The sequence below is a fragment of the Vulpes vulpes genome, unplaced genomic scaffold, assembly GCF_048418805.1.
Source record: "Vulpes vulpes isolate BD-2025 unplaced genomic scaffold, VulVul3 Bu000000635, whole genome shotgun sequence".
Classification (NCBI taxonomy): domain Eukaryota; kingdom Metazoa; phylum Chordata; class Mammalia; order Carnivora; family Canidae; genus Vulpes; species Vulpes vulpes.
Window position 1 is genome coordinate 915,675 of NW_027325670.1, and position 25,370 is coordinate 941,044.

The 25,370-nt window shown below is 34.3% G+C and overlaps 2 long non-coding RNA genes across 3 annotated transcripts in view; one reads left to right on the forward strand and one right to left on the reverse strand.

Moving 5' to 3' along the window:
* Window positions 1–2,671, forward strand: part of LOC140596451 (uncharacterized) — a 36,052-nt gene extending 33,381 nt beyond the window's left edge. The window contains exon 3 of the long non-coding RNA XR_011998422.1: window positions 435–2,671. This is a non-coding gene — a long non-coding RNA (uncharacterized lncRNA). The remainder of the gene's footprint in view (window positions 1–434) is intronic.
* The window catches only part of LOC140596450 (uncharacterized), an 88,130-nt gene that overhangs the window by 30,556 nt on the left and 32,204 nt on the right, over window positions 1–25,370 (reverse strand). The window lies entirely within an intron of this gene.

The window sequence follows — 25,370 nt, forward strand, 5'->3', positions numbered from 1 at the left end:
GTAGTCAGGAGAGTTATATTCTAACCTGAAATTTTGCAGCTGTAGTAGAACAATGCCTGAATAGGAATAGTTATGAGACTCTACAACCAAAATGTTAAGGAAAAGCAATCTTAGACAAAGATAACTATATACAGGCACAGACGGAACGAGTATTCCTTAAAGACAACTTAAAATACTTTGAAATCCATTTTTTTTCACAATAGTTTTTAAACACTGTCTCTTTCGCTGAAGTGCTATAGAAAATATGTTTATCACTGCAGTATTTTGGCTTAGAAAAACTTGGATTGCATCTTTTGTAACATCAGCATTGAAATACTTGAAAATGTCTGAATATAATAAATTTACAATAAATAAAGTACCACCTAAATCTTCCCTAGATTAGCAATGAGGTCTCAAAAACTGTCAGGTAGAGCTTGTATTTCCCTCTTTTACAGACCCCTTCTGATCACCACTCAAGAGGTCTCAGCTAGACACTGTCGTGGTCTCCCAGCATGTGCCAGAGTGATTCTCAGGTGGGAAGCGCACAGCATCTGCCTTGAGAAGTGATGCTTGGAAGAAAAGCAACAACCCTTTGAGAGGGCTTTTATTTTTCACACTCTACATTAGGCAGTGGGTCCAGAAAGGTACGATTTATACCATTTACATGTGGGAATCCAGAATTCTAAATAGGAGTGTTACAGACCACATGGGCAAAATATTATCCAACAGGTTTAGATTTAATATTGGGGTCTTATATTTTATATAGATTCTTCTGGGATCAAATAATTGTTTATACATCTCAATATGATTTACAAACTTTGTTTTGCATAGAATAATACCCAGTATTTAGTTCGTGTCACTTGCGTTTAGCTTTGTTATTTTCTCCCTTTATGATTGATGGTATCTTAGTTGTCAGCTTGGGCCAGCACATCGACACAAAATGAAAATATATATTTGATCATAACTGAGCTATTGACATCACTAGATTATGAGTGTTTTAAAACTTATTGCCATAATACAACACAGGTGACTTTCTTCATCTGCTTTCATTCCTCCGCTTCTGTAATAACAATCAGTTTTTCTGCAGGTGGAAATGCCTTTTAGTTTGCATAATTCTGTACTGCAATATTGCACCATATTGAAATATATGAAACTTTTGTTTAAGATGAATAGGTGATAAAATGTTTTACAAGGTTTATTTTTTCCATTGGCACCATAATGCTTTGTTACAAAAACAAATAATGAAAAACATCATCATTAACACTCAAAAAAGCACCATAAGGTTAACATGTTTGCTTTTACTGTGATATACTGTATATGATTTGACATTATAACGGTAAAAAGCAAATGAAAACCAACATAATGAAGAGTTTTCTCCATTCTCATTGAGAATCCAAACAAAACATAAACCTGCATAGCATCTTAGCTAAAATTGTTTACTTTGTTCTAATTTTCCAGAGTAACTTTGAAAGAGACTAAGAAATATAAGGTTGAATATGTAAGTTTCATTACGCTCCTTATGAATGTTCTTTCAGTTTTTTTCCCATAAAAACCAAGATTTGAAGTATTCATTCACATTTTCAATCTGCACTGTAGAGTTCTATTTTTTGACAACATAAATATTAACTTTAAGAGATTTGAGCTTTTGTTCCCAAGACAAAATAACACAAAGAGCCAAATAGAAATCTGACAATAAATATTCATGGTATAACAGATAATCCAGGTAACCAAACTTTTAGAAATGAATCCGTGACCATGCAATGCCTGCCAGAAACTGGTGCAATCTGTCCTCTTGCAGGACAGCTCCAAAGCTGGGGTCTTATATGTTACCAGAACTCCCACAGGAGTCCACTCCAGTTCCCCTCAATATTAACTTGCTTGACAGCACACATTTTGTCTCCTATTTGTTCCACTATACCACTCCCTAATAGTTTTTCCCAAACTTCATCTCAGGATCTGCTTCTAGGAAACCCAAAATGAGGCAAAAGATAAGAAACTGGAAATAAAGAGATGACTTATGGTGAGATATAAAGCCACAGAATGGACATGGAGACAAAATCATGATCAGTTTCTCATTGCATACAATGGAATTTAGATTTCATTGGGAAGGTGATGATTAATATGGAATGGTGCAGTTAATTGTATTTTAACAATTAAGAAAAATGTATTTTGGGATATAAAAACTGAGAAAATGCTCTCAAATGTCCATCTCTTGTCATGCTACAATTTATTTTTGACTAATCGTGAGCATGATGCAATTGCCTCTTTTCTGCTTGTCCTCTCAGCTACCATTGACACAGCTGGCCTCAATGGTTAGCTGGCCAATGTACCTGTCTATGGTCCAACAATGGTAATTACAGAAGGAAGAGCACTTATCCATACTTTGAAGTGTATTTGTTTTCATTTTTAACTAATATGCCATTTTACCATATGTCAGGATTTGGGAATTTCCCCACATAATCCTCCTTCATTTAATGATTGTTAGGAATATGTTAAGTCTAACAAATGATGAAATTGAGAGAAAGCAAAATTCTAAAACAGGCTTTATTATGGTTCGTTGTTTTTAGGTGGGAAAAAAATCTTTGAAAGGAACTAAATTTTTCATTCAGTGCAGCAAATATACAGAAGGTATGATGTTGGGAAAAAATGAATAAATCTTGATTATACCTTTCGAAGACTTCATAATTGTGTGTCAAGGGGGTAATATAAATTCTAAAATGGAAGAAGATTTCAATATGAGAAGAGTGAAATGAAATTATAGTTATTTATCATACAGAAATGATGAGCTGAAATTTTCTGAACTACTGGCAAAGGTAGAAGTTGTGTAAGAGGCAGAAAGGGAGAAGCACCTGTTGTTCTTGTCTGTTCAAAAGACCAACATGAAGTCCTTGCTCAAGGACACCTGCCTATCCTTCATTCAAGAATTCTGTGAACTGACTCAAGTATATAAAATTAAGAAAAGAGCCCAGAATCTCTAATCTGGTGTCTGAACTCTTTCATTCACCAAAACTAGAAGGTGCTTTTGTTTGTTTGGGTTGCTATATAAATCAAATGAGACTTCAAGTACTTTGCCTGTCACATTTTTTCCTGGGATCCCACTAATTCATTAGCCACAATCAAACACCTCAGTGTCAATTCATTTCCAGAGATGTAATTGTTCATTCCATTTGGTCTGTGACCACCAGGTTTTTCTACTAAGATTAAGAAACCGGGCAGCCCCAGTGGCTCAGGGGCTTAGCGCCGCCTTCGGCCCAGGGTGTGATCCTGGGGACCTGGGATTGAGTCCCACATCGGGTTCCCAGCATGGGATCTGCTTCTCCCTCTGCCTGTGTCTCTGCCTCCCTCTCTCTGTGCCTCTCATGAATAAATAAATAAAATCTTACAAAACAAAAACAAAAACAAAAAAACAGGTCAATTCCGGCTTATCAGGTGATTTTCCTTTGGTATGCAAGAAGAGAGCAAAGAAACTATTCTGGAAGTTATCTCTGCAATCTATGTCTCATAGGAAATTTACCTTTGTTCAATAGCCTGATTAAGAAAAAAATCAAGCTTTTGAATAAAACGCTAGAGTTAGAACCTAGATTCTGGAGTCTGTACAGATGAGTGGATGAGGAAATCTTATAAATATAATTGTAAGTAGTATATATAGTTCTCCTATAGTTAAAAGAAAAAAAAAAAAGGCAGGATGAAGTACAGCTATATCTAATCTTAAGGCAGTGGCTAAGGCTGTACAATGATTGGTGATAAGATAGGGAAGAGATTCATAGAAGTACACTTTGGAATAGCCCAGAATCTGAGATGATCTATTTCTGTTACAAATTCTCAAAGATGTACCAGGGATAATGTATTTTTAAATAATGAAATGGCCAGGATAACCCATACTAAGGATATTATTTACCTTTTTTGTCAGCCTAACTGATGTGGGAAAAAAATAGTTTCAAAAACAAAGCATCCATGGACAAAGAGATTAATATATTAATTCAAATATTTGAGTTCCTATCATGTGCCAGACCCTGTTTCAGGCTCTGATGCAACAAAGAAAGGACTAAAACAGACCAAAACAGCAAAACGGCTTATTCTCATGGAAACTGTTCCAGTGACTAAGGATCTTCATGGTGCAAAAAGCACAAATATTCCCTTACCAAGGATGAGTTCACTAGACTCCCTGCTGAGTTCTAAAATACTGAACAGTTCAGAGTTCCTGATAGAGTTCCACACTGCCAGTTTTTAGCATACTGGTTAAATTGGACCCTTCCAGCAAAGAAAAGACATACTTAGCAGTTCCTCACTGTAAGAGACACTTGTTCTTAATTTAGACTTCCTTTGCCTTGTTCTTTCCAGAAACACTCTTGAATGGTACCCTGCAAACCATAGCATCCAAATTTACTTCCCAGTGTGGATAATAAGATAATTCATTTAGAATTCACTGGCTTTAATATGCACCCAATTATCTAACATAGGACCAAATGGCCTTGTAGGATAGTAGATAGGCCTATTGAAAAATCTAGCTACTGCTAGGCAGAAAAGAAGTATCTTGTGAGGCTGAAGTGCTTTCTTATGACATATGGTATATGTTTTGTGACAGCATACTGGGTCTGGCCCAGACACAGGTAACAAGGAATGAAAGTTTGGGCAATGTTGCTCATGATTACATCTAGAGATGAGCTTTGATATTCAGTTTAGTGCCCAAGGGAGGAATAATCTGGTGGATCCAATAGTGATTCCACTGAACTGGGAAATTCTTGAAACTAGTCTAAAGGTCAATATGTATTCCTCATGCCATTGATAAAACAAAACATAGGGTTATTCTGATGGCTTGGAAAGACTTTATCAAAGAAAATGTTAATGTGAATTTCAAAAGGATATAGATGACAAGGTGTTTTTTGGAATATTTCATTTTATAATAATGAAATAAAAGGTGGTCTGCCACAATTCAGGTACCTTTAATTGATCAAACATTATTTGTACATGTCATCTCTAATTGGCTCTATCTTATTATAGTTTATTTGCCATAATGTTTCCATTGCAGATTCACTCTTGTATTCATTCAATCATTCATTTATTCACCTATTCCACAAACATCTCTGTACCTGATTACCAAGATAAGAGCTTTTTTTTTCTACAAGGACACAAAGATAATGGTCTTCAAACTTCTGAAGTTTAGTATAAAGATGGATAAATTAGAAAACAGTTATGATAAAATTTGGTAAGCAAATATATTACAGGATAGAGCTAGTGGATGCTTTGATGAGTAGCCAGCTGAAATGGAAAATACCATCACGAAGAAGTGATCTTAAGTTGTATTAAGAAAATGTGTTGGAGATAAAGCACAAGAGTCATTGCAGACAATCTCTGTTTAGGGGAAACATGTCCAAGGACTCACAGCAGGAGAACATGGTATACTCTAGAGCTTGCAAAAGCACATACTGGCTAGAGTGGAGGATATAACAGGTAATAATAAATTCATTACTACATAAAGAAATGTACCTATGACATAGTGCTCAAAAAATGAATATGTGGACTAAAGAAGGTAATTATGAAGTCCTGAAGATAGCTTTTCTCCCAGTCTTTAATGTTATTCGTGTGAATTAATGCCATGTCTTCGGGAACCTAAAAAAAAAACCCTAGATGACACCTTAATATAGTCCCTCAAAATCAACACTGCACATTTATCAAATTAAGTCTTATGGAAGAAAATAGAGTTCTGTAGAAATGAGACACACAACAGATAGTTTGGGAAGAGAAAGGAAGACATTAGGAATGATTCATTGAATGAAAGCTCATGAGAATAGGGTTTGTAGAAGTAGTTGGCCGTGGGCTCTGAATGTCTAGAAACCAGGAATAAAGAATGGAATAAGACAAATACAAGATTTTTTAAATTTTATTTGAGCCTGATTGTAACTTGTCTCCAGAACATTGTTGGTAGTTTTGTTTTCCCAGAGCTGTGACAAAAGTCATCTACAGTGGTACGTTACAAAGAGAATTTGCACTAATTCAGGAAAACATTTTGTAATACTACATGATTTCCTAATAAGAAATTTTGCTATTTTGTTTCACACCAGTATTTAATTTTCCTTCAAATAGTATTACATTCTTAATGTCTAATTTCTTAATTCAAGAAATGCACTGATTAGTTAACTTGAGATTTAACTTGAGAACATTATGTTTCAGGGCCTTTATTTATCATTTTACCCCCAATGGATCAATGCATGCTTATCACTTTTATTAACTCACTTCACATTCTCTTTAACAGAAAGAAGGATTTTAGTTGTTAGTAACTGTTTTTCTCTTTAAAAACCACACAGTGATCTTTAAATAAATTAAATTACAAACTTTATCTATTCCCATTTTATCTGCTACAAACTAGTCAACAGAATTAGCCATAGCATTCACACTCCTGTTTCTTCCTGATGCTACAACATCCACATATAAGCAACTGCGTTTTACAACATGGCTTTAGTCAAAAACTAACATTGCTTTTGCAATGTGTATGATTATATGGAGAAATGATAGCTTCTCCAAAACAGACCCCAAAGCATATGTCTCAAACACAAGTTTATTTTTTTTTTCCTCATCTAACCATTCAAAAAGGGCACTTAGGATAAGAAAGCAGGTTTCCTACATGTGTGATTCATGGGTCTATGGATCTAGCACCATCAGAAATTCATTAATAGGCCTAGGAAGGTAATCAAGAAAATTCCCCCTGGCAAGGAAAGTGCCTTACAGTGCCTGACTAGAAGTTCTGCTAGTGACTTCTTTGGATTGCACACTTTCCCCAACAAGTTTTAACTGCATTTTATGGTCCCTGCTTGACAGCTAGCTGTACATTGAGTGTTCAAGAAAAGCATACACTAGGGGCTGAAGGTATAAGGATGGGAGCAGGTAACAAGTCTTTTAGACTAACTCAAACGGAACCATAATTGGACCTAATGGAGAAAAATGTGATGCCAGATACTGAACCAAATTCACAGACTCAATGCAATTTTACATTGTATACTTTGTGAAAGGAGAAGTATTTTCTGTCTGTGGTAAATATAGTATGCACGGATAATTGTAGGTAACTATGGTAGAGATTTCTAAATACCTACCAGGATCAGAATTTCTACTTCTTGGATATGCAGCGAGATAGATTTCCTAGTTACCCTATATTAAGTGTGTTAAGTCACTTAGGTTTTGTGACTTTTAACTGTCACTTTACCTAAAGTAATGTGTACCAATAACAGAAATGGAAATGAGACTCTAAGGAGTTGCAAAAGGTAGGTTAGGAATTAGGTTAAGAATTTGGGTTCAAGTTGGATGAAAGGAAAAATAAAATATTTGACATTCCTTCAGGGAGTTCTATTAGCTAAGTTGTAGAACACTATCTTTAAAATAGCCATTAAAGAGATACCTGAATGGCTCAGCAGTTGAGTGTCTGCTATCAGCTCAGAGCATGATCCCAGGGTTCAAGGGATCGAGTCCCACATCAGGCTCCTCATAGGGAGCCTACATCTCCCTCTGCCTATTTCTCTGCCTCTCTGTGTCTCCCATGAATAAATAAAATCTTAAAAATGAATCAATAAATAAAATGTCCATTAAAGATTTCCTGATCCAATCCCTGATTAATTCTATAGTTTCTCCTTGTCTTACATTATTAGCTATAATCTTACCTTACCAGATTTTGTCTTTCAATTCTTGAATGTGGCATGATCCCGCATCCACCCACCCCATATCAGAGCCTAAACAAATATTTTCTCTGCCTGAAATGCAATACTCTTAATTTTCCCAATCACTACTCAAACTTTAGGTCTTTGCTTAACGTTACTTCTTTTAGCAGTATAGCAACAAGCTCCACATTATTAGATTGGAGCAGACTCCTCTGACGTAAGAGCAGAGAACCTGTTCTGCATTCTTTCATTTGACAAGTACTTACTAACTCTTCTACATATCAGGCATAATATTAGGGGTTTGGGATACTCAGGGATATGATGTAACAGGGTATCCACTCTTCTGGAACTTAAATCAAGGAGGATGCTAAGGTAAGGGTAGAAGAATCAAACTGAAGGATGTTATTCTTGGAGACATAGTGATCTGAAGGCAATTCCAGTGAAAACTTGTAAACTAAATTGGTATTTAAAGTTTTCGCTGAAGAAATATTAATGGGGGGCGGGTGAGAGGATGAAGAACATAAGGAATGTGCTACAGTGCACATAGTAATGTACCTCCTTGGGGCACATCTATTTTGCTTGTCCAGCACCTGAGTTCTTGAGTTTGGATTGATAAAATATGAGATAGTTTAAGTTTTACCCAACACAAATTTATTTTGCTTTAGGGAGGTGACAGGGTAGACAGGGACCTAAGTTTATGACAAAAGTATAGTAGAAGCCTCATAGCTGTTACATTGAAGCTGCCTACTGTGCCCAGGAGTAGGTTGGGGCAAACTACCTCATGACAGGAAATCAATATGCTTTGAGTCCCTCTGGATTTTATATTTTACAGTTCTGTACCCCTTAGAGATATGTGACTAGAATCCATTCTCCAGTGCAGTTGTAGCTCATTAATATCAGTTACTCCTCACTAAGTTACCTTAATAAAGGAGAGGTACTTGCCTCTGTATATCATATTCTCAGAATCTCATTTATTTGGGATCCATGTCTGTCCTTAGACTCCCCGATTTCACATTGCAATGAGGATTAGGTCAAAGAAAATCCTCAGACTTCTATGAAGCTAAAGGAATGGCCTCAAACGGGCTGTTTTGTATCTGGCAAAGTGAGCAGACAACATGGGAAAGCCCCAGTGTTGGTGGAAGGGCTAAGAAGCAGACATGCTATATAGTTCTAGATATCAGAATGAATCTCAAAGAGGCCAGAGGGCAAGGAGCAACAAGTAGTACAAGAGGAGACTGAAAAGATAAACATGGTTATGATCCCAAAAATCTTTGCCTGTGTTAAGGAATTTATTTTCTGAACAATGAAAAGTCACTGAGGGGCTTTAATGGTAAGATTTTATTTTGAAAGTTGCAGTCCAGCTGCAACATAGGTGCTTATATGAAAAGAGAAAATGCCCAGGGTTTAGAGATAATCTAAGCAAATATTAGGTAAGACTATATAGTAAAGGAAGTGGTGATAGACATGTATAAATTTAGGAGATATTTAAATGGTAAAATTGACAAGACTTGCTGAGAGATTGGATAGAACAATGGGAGAGGTATGTGGCAGGTAATAATTCCAGCTTGATGTTTTGTGTTATCGCTCGCCGTTTTCAAGAACACACACACACACACACAAAAAACAGTGTTGGGATGAAAATCATGATTTTTGTTTTGAAGTTTGGTTTGAGGTCTCTTTGAAAAATCCAAGTAGAAATATCTATTAACAGGAAATATAGGTTTCTAGAGCTCAGGGGTGATCTGTTGGATGGGACTATGGCTTTGGAAGCCATAAGCATGGATGAAGTTGCCCCGAGAGAATCTAGAAGAAAATATGGGATAGAATCAAGTCTTACAGATTTCTATTATATATCGGTCAAGAGACAGAAGGAATTCACAAAGAAATGTATAGGTAGTGACTACAAACAATTAGGGAAACCTAGAGAGTGTTGTGACAAAATAACCAAGAAAAGAGCATGTTTTACAAAAAAAAAGTGTTGAAGTCTGAGTAATGGACATTGATTTGGAGTCATGAAAGTTAATTACCTAGAGAGGCCTTAGTGAGAACTGATTCAATGGAGTTGATATAGAAGCCAGTTTTGGGCAGCCCTGGTGGCCCAGCGGTTTAGTGCCACCTTCAGCCCAGGGTGTGATCCTGGAGACCTGAGATCGAGTCCCACATCAGGCTCCCTGCATGGAGCCTGCTTCTCCCTCTGCCTCTCTCTCTCTCTCTCTGTCATGAATAAATAAAACCTTTTTTAAAAAGCCAGTTTTGTTAGAGACTGGGTAAATGAAAGCAACAGTGAGTGCAGCCAATTCTTCAGAGTAGTTTGGTTATGAAGGGAAGGAAAAAGGAAGTTGGAACAATATAATAAGAGTACAAGATATATATTTTTACACCACAAAGGTAACTGATAATGTGAAGTTTTAAACAGGGAGGAGGAGATGAAAGAACTTTTAAAAGTTCATTAGAAGTCTGAGAGTAACTTTCTATTTCATTTGCAAGAAGCTTGGATAGCCCTAGGCCCTAGTTCCTTTCTGCCTTTGGTTTCTTAGAGAGCTGGCTCAGTTGCAGTAAGCAAGTTTGCAGAGAGCAGTGGCCTTGGCCTGACTTCATCATTCCTGGCAGACAAGGGCCCTGAATATACACACCCTTTAGTGGTGTTTCTAGGTTTGGAGACTCCTTGAAGATATATTTCTTTTACTCAAGTATCGCCCAATCTCTCAGGCTAATGTATAAATATGTAAAGCAACCAGGTGAGTTTAGGGAAGCTGGTTCAAGATTTATTCATGAGAGACACAGAGAAAGAGAGAGGCAGAGACACAGGCAGAGAGAGAAGCAGGCTCTTCCAAAGGGAGCCCAATGTGAGACTTGCTATCTGGACTCCAAGACCAGGCCCTGACTAAAGGCAGATGCTCAACCATTGAGCCACCCAGGCATCCCGGAAGCTGGTTATTTCTTGAAGAGCCCCACTCCATTGTATGTCCCATCTCCAGCTGGTTAAGGTAGGCCTCATCTGCCGGAACCTTGATCATGACACATGTCAAACACCTTTGCCTGGTCTATACTACCCGATAATGAAAATTGAGAGGACTGTATGTGTGCTGTTATTTCTCTGCTTTTAAGTTTCTCTCCCTAAGAAATCCTATGTTTTACCTGTGCCACTAAAGTTGTATATCTGTAACCCTTTTGGAGTAGTATTTCAGAATTTCTCTGTGTCAGATGAAGTGGTCAAATCATCTGCCTTACAGATCAGCTGCTGTTGCTCTACATTTTATTTTTGTTTTACTTTTCACCATAATATGTTGTAGAATTTTTAGCCATTTTATGTATATTTTTCTGCCATAGTTAGAGTAGTAATTTTCAAATTTCCCTCAAGTTTGTGAACAATGAAAATCCTATACCAGAAACCCAGATATGAAGGATAATGCATAAGAAGGCAGAGAAAGAAAGCTAAAAAAAAAAAAAAAAAAAAAAACAAACAAACCCAAAAACCAAACCAAAACAAACCAAAACAAAAAAACCCAATACAAGAAAAATCCATACTTGCAATGGTCTTGCTGAGAGGGAAGCACTCTACATTCTATTATATCCCAATAGACAAATACCCATAAGATATCTCAAAACTCCCATTACAACTACACACACAACTGAGTCTCAAAGTCTTTCTGAAAAATGAAAAAGATGGAAATTCTTAATTTTTAACTAAAAAACAAACAATTCAAGCAAGCATTCTGTTCTATCTCCCACTTGTTGCATATAAATTCTTCATGGAAGAAATTCTAAGAAATCCCAGAACTGTTTAACCACGTCCACAACACAATTTACAGATCTTCGCAAACATTGTACTTAAGGTAAGGCTCCAGCTACTGTATATTTTCCTTTCTTCTGGGTCAGCAAATCATCTTGGTTGCTTCTATTTAGCTCTAGAAGTCTACTCTCCTGGTTGTTAATAGCAAACATACATAAGCAATCATGCAAGATTCATGAAAACTCAGAGAAAACACTTGACTTTTTTTTTTTTTTTTTTTTTTATTCCCCGTTACCAGAAGCTCTAGAAAGGTTGGTATATGGCATGTGCTTGGAGTAACGTAGAATTTGTGTGTCAAAGCAATAGTTGTAGCCACTGCTGGTTTCCAAAGTCATAGACACTGACTGGATAACATGAATTCTTTAATATGTCTCAAATATCCAAATACCAGCAATAAAATATGTTGCTTTTGATCAAATGCCAACTACATATTTGGGGATTTGTTATGAAAGCTGTTAATTGGTATATGATCAGACATAAATTGCTTTTAAAATAATCTGACATTTCTGTCATAAATCATCATGTCACATTCAGCTCTATCATGGTAGTTTATAAGAAGAGAACATAAACATGACACAATTTGTCAATAGAATCCAATACGGTAGAGTACCATATGATATGCCATAAGATTGAAGAAAAAAGATCAACAACCTCAGATTTGAGGCTGACGGCCAATTGCCATAGGAACTTAACCTGACTTTTCTGTGACAATAGCTAAAATATTCTTAAAGTGGAATCAAATACAAACATATTTTATAAAGTATTTTAATTCCTTCTGTGGAAATAATTAGAATGCTTTCCCCTTCTCCCTAAACTAAGTAAACTGAATCACATGTATCTTATTATTAGAAATATTATAAAATAGACCAAGAAAAAAGTGTCTACAGAAACTAAACATTTTCTGCCAGATACTGGATGAAAGAAAAAAAAAAGGTGTTTCTCAAGGACATCTTGATTTTATCTAATTTCATAAGCATGCTCATGGGGATGTAGGGAGGTCAAATTATCACACTGAATTATGGAAAGAATTATCTCAATCCTTTCATAGTAGGATGCAAAATGCTGTATGTTTTATCTATTCATTTGGATTTAATGGATATATTATTCTTCCTTTCTTTTTCTGGCTTAAATGAAGAGCTAACCCCAAATTATATAAAGAATACTAGATCATGAATGCACCAGATGTCTGATGCAATATGTAAAACCTGTCACATGAAGTAAGAGAAAAGTTATTTTTAAACGAATATTTGAGTATATAACTCCTATTCATCTCTTTTTTCAGACTATACACAGACTTTTATATAAATTATAAAAGGCGGTTCCATAGATGAAAGCTGTTTGTAATTTGTAGAGGCCATTTTCTTGTCAACTTGGTAGTCTTTCTCATAGCAGTTTCATTATTAGGCAAACCAATTAAGTGTGCTCAGAGTAAGCTACATATGCTAAGTACACAATTTGTATAAAATTCTAATCTGTTCATTACCTTTATACCAGTGATTTTTTTCTCCCTGACTTGAAGTAGTAGGTTCATTTTTTTTTAATAAGAATTTTGTGTTAAAAATGGCATGTTGAAATGCCTGACATGAGAATTCTCAAACTGTCTTAACTAGATTTTGGCATTTAATAAGCTGTAAACTGCTGAAGCTATTTGCAGATGAAGTCTCATTTTTGTCCATCAGCAGGGGGCTGGAAGCATAATTAATTGAGTGAAAGTTAAAAGACGGACAGCACGGTTACATTTATGCAAATATTGCAGCAGAACATCTAACGGAAGAGAAAAATAGCTTGCAACCAATTGGTTTGGTTTTGGACCAAAATCCACAGGGTCCATTTAAACATTGCAGATTGTGCATCTGACAATTAAGACCTAGTGTTTCTTAATGCTAGTTGTGATGGTAAGAATAGTAGGCAAAAAGTCAAAGTCCAGAGAGACAATTCTATTTCTGCTCTCTTTTTTACCTCTCATGAATGTTAAAATATCCTTGCAAAAAAAAAAACAAAAAATCAAAAATCAAATGATGCATGTGTGTGCAACCATATGCCAGGCTCTGCTGTTTGTTTCTTTTATTCATATCCCAGGCATATGTACTCTTGCACACCAAAGGTTCCATTTAATTAAAGTTAGTTAAAAGCTTAGACCACAGAGATCAGGACAGCTGCTTGAGATATTAACCTGGGTGCCGTCGGGGGACAGCATAAGCCTTTGCTAGTATTCTGTCTCCTATTACATATTTTGGTGGGGTTTTTCCCCAGTAGCTCTTTGCCTCAGAAGACCACTGACTTTTCCTTAAATGTTTGGGAAACATTAGCTTCCCCAATGATCACAGGAAATTTCAAATTGAAATTTTACATACTCCTCATCTGTATGTTTTTCCTCATGACTGTAAGGATCTGCATGACTACCTTAGTGATTGATTTTTGACTAGTTCCTTTGTGTGTGCTTTTGATTTTTGGCTATTCAGCAAAATATTGCTTCCCATAGAGAAATTTCTTAAATAATATTTTCTTCTTCTCATACTTCTGTTCTTAGAATTAAAGCCTCAACTAGACCCGCTTTTTTTAATGCTACAGTAGACTTATTAACAAAAATGGTTCTGTGTTACAGAATTGTGTCTCTTTTTAAAGTATTATAAAAAGACAACATTTAGAAACTTTAGTATTATTTCTAATTGAAGTTAAGCCTATTTCCAATCCTGTTATTTGAAGCTTTAGGATATAAAGTTTAATCCTAAAAATAGAATACAATATTTTTTGATGCCTGCAGGAGATAAAGATTTTAAAAACAAATCAAAACAAAAACAAGATAGATGTCCATGGCATATTCTCAGTGATTGATTGTAAAAGGTTTCTGAAGAATCTATACTTAAAGGTGTGTAAAAACATTAAAAGAAAGCATAGAAAACTAGCTTGAAGTAAATGAACTTACATGGAGACCTTCCATATTCAATTGAATGTCCTATATTACTTTTGTTTCATAAAATTTTATTCCTTATTATAAAGTGCATTGCTGTATAATTCTGTTTCCTTGCTTCAAGTCAAGATGCTAAGCCCATGATGAAAATGCTTTTTGTATACTGTCATTTTTGTATTGTCATTTTCTTCATAAACAGTTTTTAATCTTCAGTTTAATTTCAAATGTAGAATATAATTACATAATTTCCACTACCAAACACTTCATATTTCTAAAAATATGGCACCCCTTTATAAGTATTAGCTATTGTATACATTGATTTTTACAGTCCAAATCCTGAAAAAAAGTTTTCAAATTTATATTCTAGAGTGATAACTGAAATTTTTGAGCTGTATTTCTCTTTAGATGTTCATAAAGGTTGCAAAATTTAGTAACATACTTAGCAATATCAAGTGCATTACACGCAAAAAATAGATTTTAACATGAATTATATAAGAAACAGAGAGAGAGACACACATACACTCTTATACAAAGAACAGATCCAATTCCGAGAAGTTTTGTTTGCTTTATTTCATTGACGGGAGAATCAAGGAAGTCTTTCTAAAGTGAACCCTTTTAAGGAACATATTTGTCCAAACAAAAGTGATTTTTTATTATCCTAGTTATTATGGCTTTATATACCTTTTTAAATGAACTTCTCTTAAAAGTGAAGTATAAATATTTGTATGTGTGTTGGTAGTGGTAGTGGAATTTTTGTTTTGTTTTGTTTTGTTTTTTAGGCTTCCCATAATTTAATTTTTGTTCTGGCAGGTAAGAATAGTTTTAGATATATTGAGAAACTCCTGATTTATCATTCTAAAATTTCAATTGTCTAATAATTTGGAAGATCTCCTTTCATATAATACAGTTTAGTCCTCTATAATGTGAATCATTCTATAACGGAAGGAATAAGTTGCCTTTGTTGTTCTTTGGCTGCGAAAGAAAAAACCCTGTTTCCAAGAAATAAATTTTCTGGTTCATCTGAAAATGTTAGGAAGGAACTTCTACTTTTTTGGCTATTAACATTTTATTTTTACTTCTATATACTCTAATTACATAGGGATTCTTTTTCCTGGATATAAAAGAGAGGACAGTAAATTGAAATTAAGTTAAATACATTCAGAAAACATTTATCTTAAAAATAAAAAAGCAACTATTTGAAAAGAAAAAAAAAAAGTCATTTGTCCGGTAGTCAGTTCAAATGACCTGACAAACTATTTATGCTAAACTAAGAACCATGCCTTGTTTCTTGTTTTCAAAGATTTCAAAGAGATAAATTTACAAAGGTGTATAGTTTTAGAGTCTGAGTAATTAGTCAGTATATATTTTACCCTTGATTAATAAATAGAAAAGTTTCTAGCCTAAGGAAAAGAAAAGCAAAAAGAATCAACCAACATCTGTCTTTTAGTATATATCCCTCTGGGATAAGTACCAGTTAAAACTACTAAAAAAGAATGGCAATAAAATTTCTGCTGGTTGCGAGTTAGTCAAGCTTGTAACCCCTCTTTTCTTGGAAACCTCATGAAAAAAGGAACATGATAAACACTAAACCACTTCTAACAAAGTTGTTTGCCAAATTTACTCCACCAAGGTAGAATATGAAATGTTATAGACAGCATGTTGTGATGGGATTAAATATTACACTTATGGGAACAATTAGATTTCTGTATTTACTTTATTGAAGCTAGAGTGTTTCCAGAAGTATATCTGAAAAGGACCAAGTGCTAAGTGAGATTTTTGCTTGCTTTTCTACTTCTATTATTTGGTCATCTCTAATTAATTATATCAAACTGACATGAATAGGGGATGGATTATAACACCTAAGGATAAAAATATGTATTATGATTTATGTAAGTCTCCAATTTTGTTTTATCAGTAAGATAAAGAGGGTGTAGACATTGAAATTCATTCTATAATATCTTAAAGTATTTATAATATCTTAGATTAAAAATGGTCTATGCTTCAGAAGGAATAAATCCTTTTTATTGGAATGTTAGTCAATGCCTCTAAAAATAGTATCCTTGACTTCTGGTAGAAACATGTGTAATGAATGAGAGAAGAGCAAATATATTTTCATATTGGTCAGTTTCTTGGTAGATAGGAGAAATCTAGTCTCAAAAATAAGAGTTCTCATATATTTAACATAGCAAACAGCGTATAAAGTATTTTGTTTTCATTTTCTACTTAATAGTAATTTAACAAATTAGAAAACAGAAACACAAAGAGGTTAATTGTTGAGGTTTAAGGTAGTATACCAAGGAGAAGGAAGAGGCAGGATTTTAATTCAGATATTGGACCTCAAATTTCAAGCTCTTAAGTATAATAAAAGCTACCAATGGCATTTTTCCAGTGGGAAATTAGTCCTTTTGCTCATGTAGGCCATTTCCTATGTTTCAGATATTTCTAAGCATTTTCTTATTCTTCTTCCTGATTGAATAAAGTTATATACTGAGAATGTCAGCAATTAGAGTATTGTTTGAATTCTGGCCATGACACTCAGTTGAATCATAGAGTGAATGATTAATATTACTTTTCATAGAGATTATGACATTTTAGGAAAACTAAAGTGTATAGTGATGGATTAGATTCTCTTGAAACATAAGCATGTTTTCCTCTTCCAGGTACTTGATCAATGTGAGGTGGGCAGACAAAATTATATGATGTAGGCCTTCATTGAGCTTGTAGTCTAATGAAAGAAGGCCAAAAGCACTATTCAAACCCATGCATCCCAAAAGACGGGGACCGAAATCCAGAGTAGTAGACTCTCCAATCACAAGATAACTTGCTCAGAAGTAGATCCTAAAAACAACAGATCCCAGCTCTGGTGGAAACAAATTTAGTTACACTTTATACCAATATGCAACTCATGCTCTCAAGGAACTGAAAGAAGGGGAAGAGTTCATGATACAGAAATACTGAGATTTCAGACAAGCAGGTAAATCAGAAATCATGGAGTCAGGCTATAGGGGAACACAAAACCAAGGCAGGACAAGGACTAAAAAGTAAAAATGTGCAGACACAGCAGAAATAGAAAAAGAGCTCATGCTACCCATTTTAGTGAAATACTGGTGATTTCCTACTTGATGGTTTGAGGTTAAGTATCATCTCCAAGCAACTTGGTTTTCCTTTAACTAGAAACCAATTTTAGCTATGAACATCTGGAGCTAACAAGTAATATAAAGCAAATGCATACAAATAGTCAAAAAAGAAACAGGAAAATATTTTGAAAAGAGGTTCATATTGATTAATGCTATAGTTACATTTTTTCCTTCCCACCAAAAAATGTTATCTGCATTATTTGTAAAATTTAAGTGGAAAAGGTCATGAGTAATAGTAACATAATATGATTATCAAAATCCTGGATCAAATCCTACTGGATTTTAAAATATAATTATGGATTATTATTTTAACTATACTGTGGAATATTAGCAAATTTACTACTGAAAAAAATAAAATTATTCAAGATAGGTATGAATTACACTCTATCTCAATGTTGTCATGCCCTAAAAAGTTAAATCCAGAGAGAAAACCAATATCTTCACTTAATACAATTATTGTCCCAAGTTTGAAATTATATATGTGTTGATTATATATATATACATATATATTGATTACACTTGGAACTTATTTGAAAATGCAAGTTGGGATTTCACTAAGGCATTGGATTCAGTCAACATTTTTTTTTTTTAACTTAGAGGAAACAGATGGTTTCTAGCCTAAGTAAAGTCCTTCAGTTTCCATTCTCCTTCATTTCTAACCTCATTACTTAAGAAAGTCCATCTCTGGAAGCCCCAGTTTCAAACTATCTCCACATGAAGAAACTGTTCACTAGTGAAATGCTAACATGAGACTGATATCAGGATAGCAAGCAAGCCAAAGGAGTTATCACAATTTCATATATTGTTTTTTCTGAAAAGAATCTTGGATGAGGGAACAAACTCATGAATGAACTGGGGATACCTGGGATTCAAACTCATCTTTCCCTATTTGTAAGGCTCTATCGTGGGATCCTGACTGGAGCCAAAGAAAGCAACATCTTCAGCTTACTTCCGCAGAAGTCCAAACAATTTTGAGAGAATATTCAGCAAAGTAAAGGGAAAAATGCAAGAGAAATTTCTAATTGGATCCAGATAATAGAACTGAGACACGTTAAGCAGTAGTGCACATATATTAACATGTATACATATACATAACATCAAGTCAAAGATTAAATATGCTTTTTGCAAATGCCTTTCGTTTTAACAGCTCCTCACTAAATTGGATTACTTTCACTAACTGTATTGTGAAGAACGCATCGTTGAGAGCTCCTAAACCAAGTCTTCATATAAGACATACTGTAATTTCAGACCTACCTCCGTTAGGCATGAAGTTAAATGTGGTAGAATGATTCAAACTCTCGTGTTTAATACTTACTCTAACTGAATAAGATCATCTTTCTAGACTTACCCTTTCTATATAGACTAGATATGTCCTAAATTGCTAAATAATTCAGTCGAATTTAACAGCTTTAATGAAGTAAAAGCAAATGCTTCATTCTAGTTTCTATGATTAGAGTGCTTTGCTTTCGAACAAAATAGAAAATTACACTCAGTCCATTTATAGACAACCAATCTACTGCTGCTTGTGGAAAAGCAGTAAAAGGTTCAACATGAAAACAGCAACACATCTGGTGCTAAGCTCTAATGCCTAAGTGAGCATGCAAGAAATTATTATACGAGGGAAATATACAATATATTCACAGTAAGTGCAGTATATCAAAGGCCACTGGTGTAAAAGGTTGAGCAGGTAAATGATTAAGATGACTCTGTATTCACTATCAGCTTGTTTGTTTAGAAATCCCTCACCTACTTTCTACAACTTCTGTTGAATAATCTGGAGACCAACTAATAATTCCATGATACTATAATACTAGTTTCAATTTTCTAACTGGCTTATCTAGCTTAAATGTCTTCTTCAGGTTTACATAAGAATGCTAATGTTCTGATTCCAAAAGGCGCTGTGATGGGAAGATTCTCACCCTCTCAGCACTTGCTGATATTCCCCAAAGAAGTAATGATACGATAAAACAGAATAAGGGATAGAAAATTGTAATGAATTTATTAAACCATGTGTTATTACATCATCTGACAGAACTATTGCTTAATAAACACTTTAAGAACAAATACTGACCAAATGCTATTAGGTAGCTCACCTGACCCTATAACTATGTACTCTATATATTATATAACCTTGATTATCCAAGGAGGACATATTTTTATCAGTCTTATTTTGCACACAGAGAAACTGAAACTGAATCATAGCCAATTTCCAAAGCTATTCAGGTTATAAAAAGCAGACCAAACTATTACCTACTGCACTAATTCTTGTTAAATTCTATTGACACCCTGAGTTTTGTATTTGCTTCTATTCTACAGGAGGCATGAAATGGTGGGTTTAGAAATTGTTTGAAAGTATATATATTGAAGAGATGAATGTGACTAGTTCTAGAGCAGCACTATCCAATAAAACTTGCTGCAAATAATGGAAAAATTTGGCACTGCCTGATAATGGTAGCCACATGTAGCTACTGAGAACTTAAATTTTCATGTGAATTTCATAATGTAGGAAGAAGTGAAAGAAATATTCCTAAGAATTATATTATTTATATAGTACAAGGGGTGCACACATTCATAAAGGTAGTTTATGATGCCACATTTGGATCTGAAGAGTAACTTCAAAAGTAACTTCAAAACTCATATAACTAGACAAGGTAATATGAGTATTATCCCTATTCTTTGGCTATGTTACATTTAGGTTGCCTAAAAAAGAAATTTTCTTCCTTATCCTTTATTACTTCATTTACTATGTTATTACTGTATTTAAGAAAGGAATCCATTTCATGTATAGTATCATGTAATTCCATCCTTTTATATTCTATGTGGAAATAATTCATGCACGTGGTAAGACAATATTCTATTATAATAGACAACAATAAAATTATCTTCTTCCATTATTTTCCATGGCAAATAACAACTTACTTTGTTCTATTTAAAAGCTTACTTGTAGGGATCCCTGGGTGGCGCAGCGGTTTAGCACCTGCCTTTGGCCCAGGGCGCGATCCTGGAGACAGGGGATTGAATCCCACATCGGGCTCCTGGTGCATGGAGTCTGCTTCTCCCTCTGCCTATGTCTCTGCCTCTCTCTCTCTCTCTCTCTCTGTGACTATCATAAAAAAATAATTTAAAAAAATAAATAAAAGCTTACTTGTAGCCTTACTTTTTGGTAGTTCTGTTTTATTTAGTTTCTAGGATTCAAATTAAACAGGGCATATGTCTGTAAATAAATGGCTAATATAACTTATCTGTGCAGTTTTAACATTAGTTTAGGTATGAATATTAAAGTTTTGAGTAACAACGGTAAGAAAGACATAATATCCAATGACAACTTTTAATCTATCCCTAAGTGAACATGATTTACAGTGACTAGAAGAAAACAAAGGAAACCATTTGGAAAAAAATCTATAAGAGTTAGATAACTTGAACCCCAGCTGCTGAACCAAAAAATGTTACTCACTCATAAGCATAAAAATTGTGATAGTTAATAATAAGATTTAAAATCAATATAAAAACTGGGGTACCTAGGTGACTCAGCTGGTTAAACAACTGCTTTTGGCTCAGTTCATGATCCCAGAGTCCTGGGATTGGCTTGCTTTGGCTCCCTGCTCAGTGGGGAGGCCACTTCTCCCTCTCTCCCAACCCCAATCATGCTCTATCTCAAATAAATAAAATCTTTTAAAAAATCTATATAAAAATGTTTACTTTTCTCCATCCTGTGAACATAAGGCAGTGTCCTAAAATCATAGCTGCTGAGGTCAAATAAGATGACAGAAATTTAGAAACAAAGTAAAATCACCAAAAGCATTTGAAAAGTATTGAAATACCTACTAGCCCAAATTAGAGTATTCTGACTTTATTCCATCGTTTTCATGAAAAAAAGAATTGAGAAAGACAATAAAAACTACAAATACCAAAAAGCCTGACTCAGTATAATTATAAGGGTATACAAAAATCTACATAAACATTTTATGAACAATTTAAAACACACAAGAGAAAATAGGAGTTATACTTTGTTGATACTTATGTCTTCCAAATTCCAACTGAGCCAACTGCCAACAAGACGCAGGTGCATAAAAGATGAACAGGTGAAAGAAATAAAATGTTATTGTAGAGAAAATATTATCTTTGTCCATTATGCATTTACCTTAGGACACATTAGCACATCTGTTATATATTTACTACAGATACAGGTTTAGATGAACAACTTTAAAGTTATAATTCCAAGTCCATCTTTTTTCTTCCTCAGATCTATGTATCGCATTGAAGGTATAGTGTCTGAGTTAGAAATACATTGGAGATTTTACTAGGAATCTGGTTCATTTAAGACTTCATTCTAAGAGTCTTGAATTGAACATTTGGAATAGACAACAGTATTATGTGGTTTTGAAATAATGTCATGGGTTTGAATCCACCCACTCATCACTCTTATTGATAGCATCCTAAGGGATTTTTACCAACCCTAAAGAGGAATGCTATGTGAACATACTAGACTCAGGGCTACTGGGTACCCAGCAAGCCTTGAAAGAAATTAGCAAGGAGATCTAAATTTAAAGAATTACAACATTTGGCTTACTATTAAAAAATTTTTGTTCTTATCCTCAAGTACTCAACAACTTTATTTTGTCGGAAAAATATATGGAATGGTAAAAATTAATGAAAATTTACATTATTTATGTAGTACAATTGAAAAGAGGCTAGATTTTGAATCTAAATGTAAAGACTTTTTGGATCTCTCACCTTTGGGCTCCTTGACCTTGGGAAAGTCATATACTTTCTCTAGAGCTCTGAATTAATTGATTCGTAAGAAGTGCTCCAGCTTTTGCTATGTGTGTGTGTGTATACACATGCACATCTACATACATGTATACATATAAGTTTTAGGATTCCCATCTCATGTATTTTAACTGAAATTACATTTTTATAGTAAGATAGATATTTAGGTCTATACTGACCAAGTTTTATGCAAGAAACATTAAGTTTAAAATTTATCTCACTTGAAATCATGATTTCACTTATACATGAGTGGGATTTCTGCATAACAGATTTTTAAGAAATTCTCCCATTTGACATTCATTTCAATTTCTAAATCATTTAAACTGTTTTTTTATGCATTCTTCCAGAACATTATTTATTTATTACATCACATGGACTTAACCAATGCTGATACCATGCTTTCTTATGTAGCCAATTCCCTACCCATTATCTTCCAATGGATAGGTAGGAATTATTTTTTCCGATTATACTATTTGGTTTGATTTTACTTTTTAACCACAAGGTTCCAGATAACCCCAAACTTGGCCACATTCTAAGCCCCTATAAAATATTTCATAGTGTTTATACCAGACGAAGTAATTTTCTGCCACAGATACCAGAACAGTAATTATAATAATCACAACAGCTTCCTGACCTTGACACTATCTACAGTTCTTTAGCCCATACTTGAGTATCTGACCTAACAAGAGACAATAAGCTCAGTCCAGAACCAATATACCCAAGACAAAGAAAGGACTAGCTGAGCATCACAGAAAAAGATCTCTCAAGGTGAGAGATGCAAAACTCCCATGCTGTGGCTGCTATTTTTGTTGTTTAAAAAAAGTGTGTACTGAACCAATTTGTAGGGACAGAAAAGATGGAGGGAATGAACATAGACTTTTGGTGATACCCAAGGGCCTGGTTTATGATTTTATTGACCCTGAGAGCTGTATTCCTGGTCTTGATTGTGAATTGTCCTTGTGCTTTTATTTCGATCAGAATGAGAGGGGATATTGGAGGAATGAGAAAAGGATCTGTGTATAATAAGACATTTACACGTATCTATAATTTTGTGTATATGTAAAAAATAAGTAAAACTATGTTGTACAATTTTGGTCCAGTTAGAAATGTGTGCTGCTGGAGGAGTTGAATTTAAAGCCAAACTTTATAAAATTGTATAGGATATTTTAAACAAAATGTATAAGTATTAATACCAAGAAGCAGAAATAGAATTCAAAATAATTCTTCAAAGTACCAGATTATTGTCATATTTTCACAAGATGTCCGTCTAAGAAATTGATGGAAAATTCTCCAATCAGCAAAAAATTTCCCATTGGTAGATTTCTGAACTATAACCACTTCCAATAACTAGTCTCCAAAGACAAAAACACGGGATTTTACTTTTGGAAGGAAAGTAGAGGCTGAATTATTTCTTTTTACATATGAATTTCAGAAACTTAACTTTAGAAAAAAAAAAAAAAAGATGTAATGGTGACATTTAGTAGCCACATACAAAATTATCTGAAGTTAAAGTTGTAAATCTGTATTTTGAAATTACTAAAGTACTAAAGAGAACATTACTATTGTTTTGGCAGGACAGGTTATTTCCCACATACAGATTGATGGAAGAGGAAGCAGATTTTGACATTACACCAAAATAGCTTGTGCAAGGATATTTTTACAGCATGTTCTCCACAAAAAGACATTTCAAGAAAACAAAAATAGAGGCTATGCATTTGCATGTTTTACTGTATTTCACTTAATACAAGAAGGGTGTGATTTCTGCAACTTTAAGTCATTCTAACCCTTGTCATATACCTGCGGTTCTGTTTTTTTTCTACGTATTAGATATTTGAACAAAGCACATTTTGTGTCATAGATTCAGTATTCCAATGAGATTTCTGATTTCATTAAAAACCACTAGGTTTCAGAAAAAGATCCATGAATTTAATAAGTACGGGAAGTTAGAGCTCACAGAAAGTCTACCGTTCCTAGGCAGTTACCTAGGGGCTAGCCCCAGGCCTGTATTATTGGACTTTGCATTCGTGGACATAGTTGAATGAAGACACTTGAGTGAACATATGGCCCAAGATAAAATAATTACATGTTTTCCCTTGCAATGTGGTATTTTGAATATAGTGAAATTGAGTTAAGTCAATACAGTTCTTTTAATTTTTTTGGCTGGGACCACAATAATATAGAACAGAATCAGTATATCCAAGTATGTATTAGGAAAAATGCCCTACAAAATAATTACCCTAGGCATTATGGTAGAATACAATAGAAATAGGAAGAGCTATTATTTTAAGTACTGATGATGGTCTACCAAGTGGAATTCAGGAGCCACTAATGGAACATGACCAACAACACTATTTTGAAGAAAGATGCATACATTCCTGTTGCTGAAACTCTGCTCATTTTCATATCATTCCTTCACCCCTTGAATCTGTGGCTCAGTGGTTCCTGCAACTGTAAAATATTCCCGTATATTTCAAACAAATTTATGACAATCAGAGTCTACTTTTCCTGCCTACAAATTAGATATTAACCAATCTTAATCCTTCTTAGGGCTCATGAGTGTTCAATTTTTCTGTTGATTCTGCCAAATATATTTATACTGGAAACTCAGATAGAGAAAATTTTTTTTTTTAAAAAAGGAAGAGGCACTAGTAATTCCTCATTCTTTGGGCTGACATTTGCCATATTAGCAGTTATGAGGGTCACAGGAATTCTTGCGTCACTGCCTTTATACTCCATTTTAGAGTTTCAAACTGAAGAAGATATTGTTAGAAATCTGTTTATTTCTCTTGGTTAACATGTTTTATAAGATGTTAAGCTGCATCAGTGCTTTGGGATATGGAAGTTTAAGAGTTAAAAATAGTTCCTGGGAAACCAAAATCTCACGTATACTTGTTGACACCAACATTTTACTTATTAATCCAGATATTGATTATATATATATACAATACATAAGAATATGTGTCTATATATATTAAACACATATATACACATATTAAATTATTAGAACTTTGGAAAACTAACATCTGATAAGTATATAGGTACATATGAAGATTACTTCTATCATTTTTTAAAAAGTACATATAAACTGATGTCAAGGACATACATAGAAGAACATCATACTATGAAATCTAAAT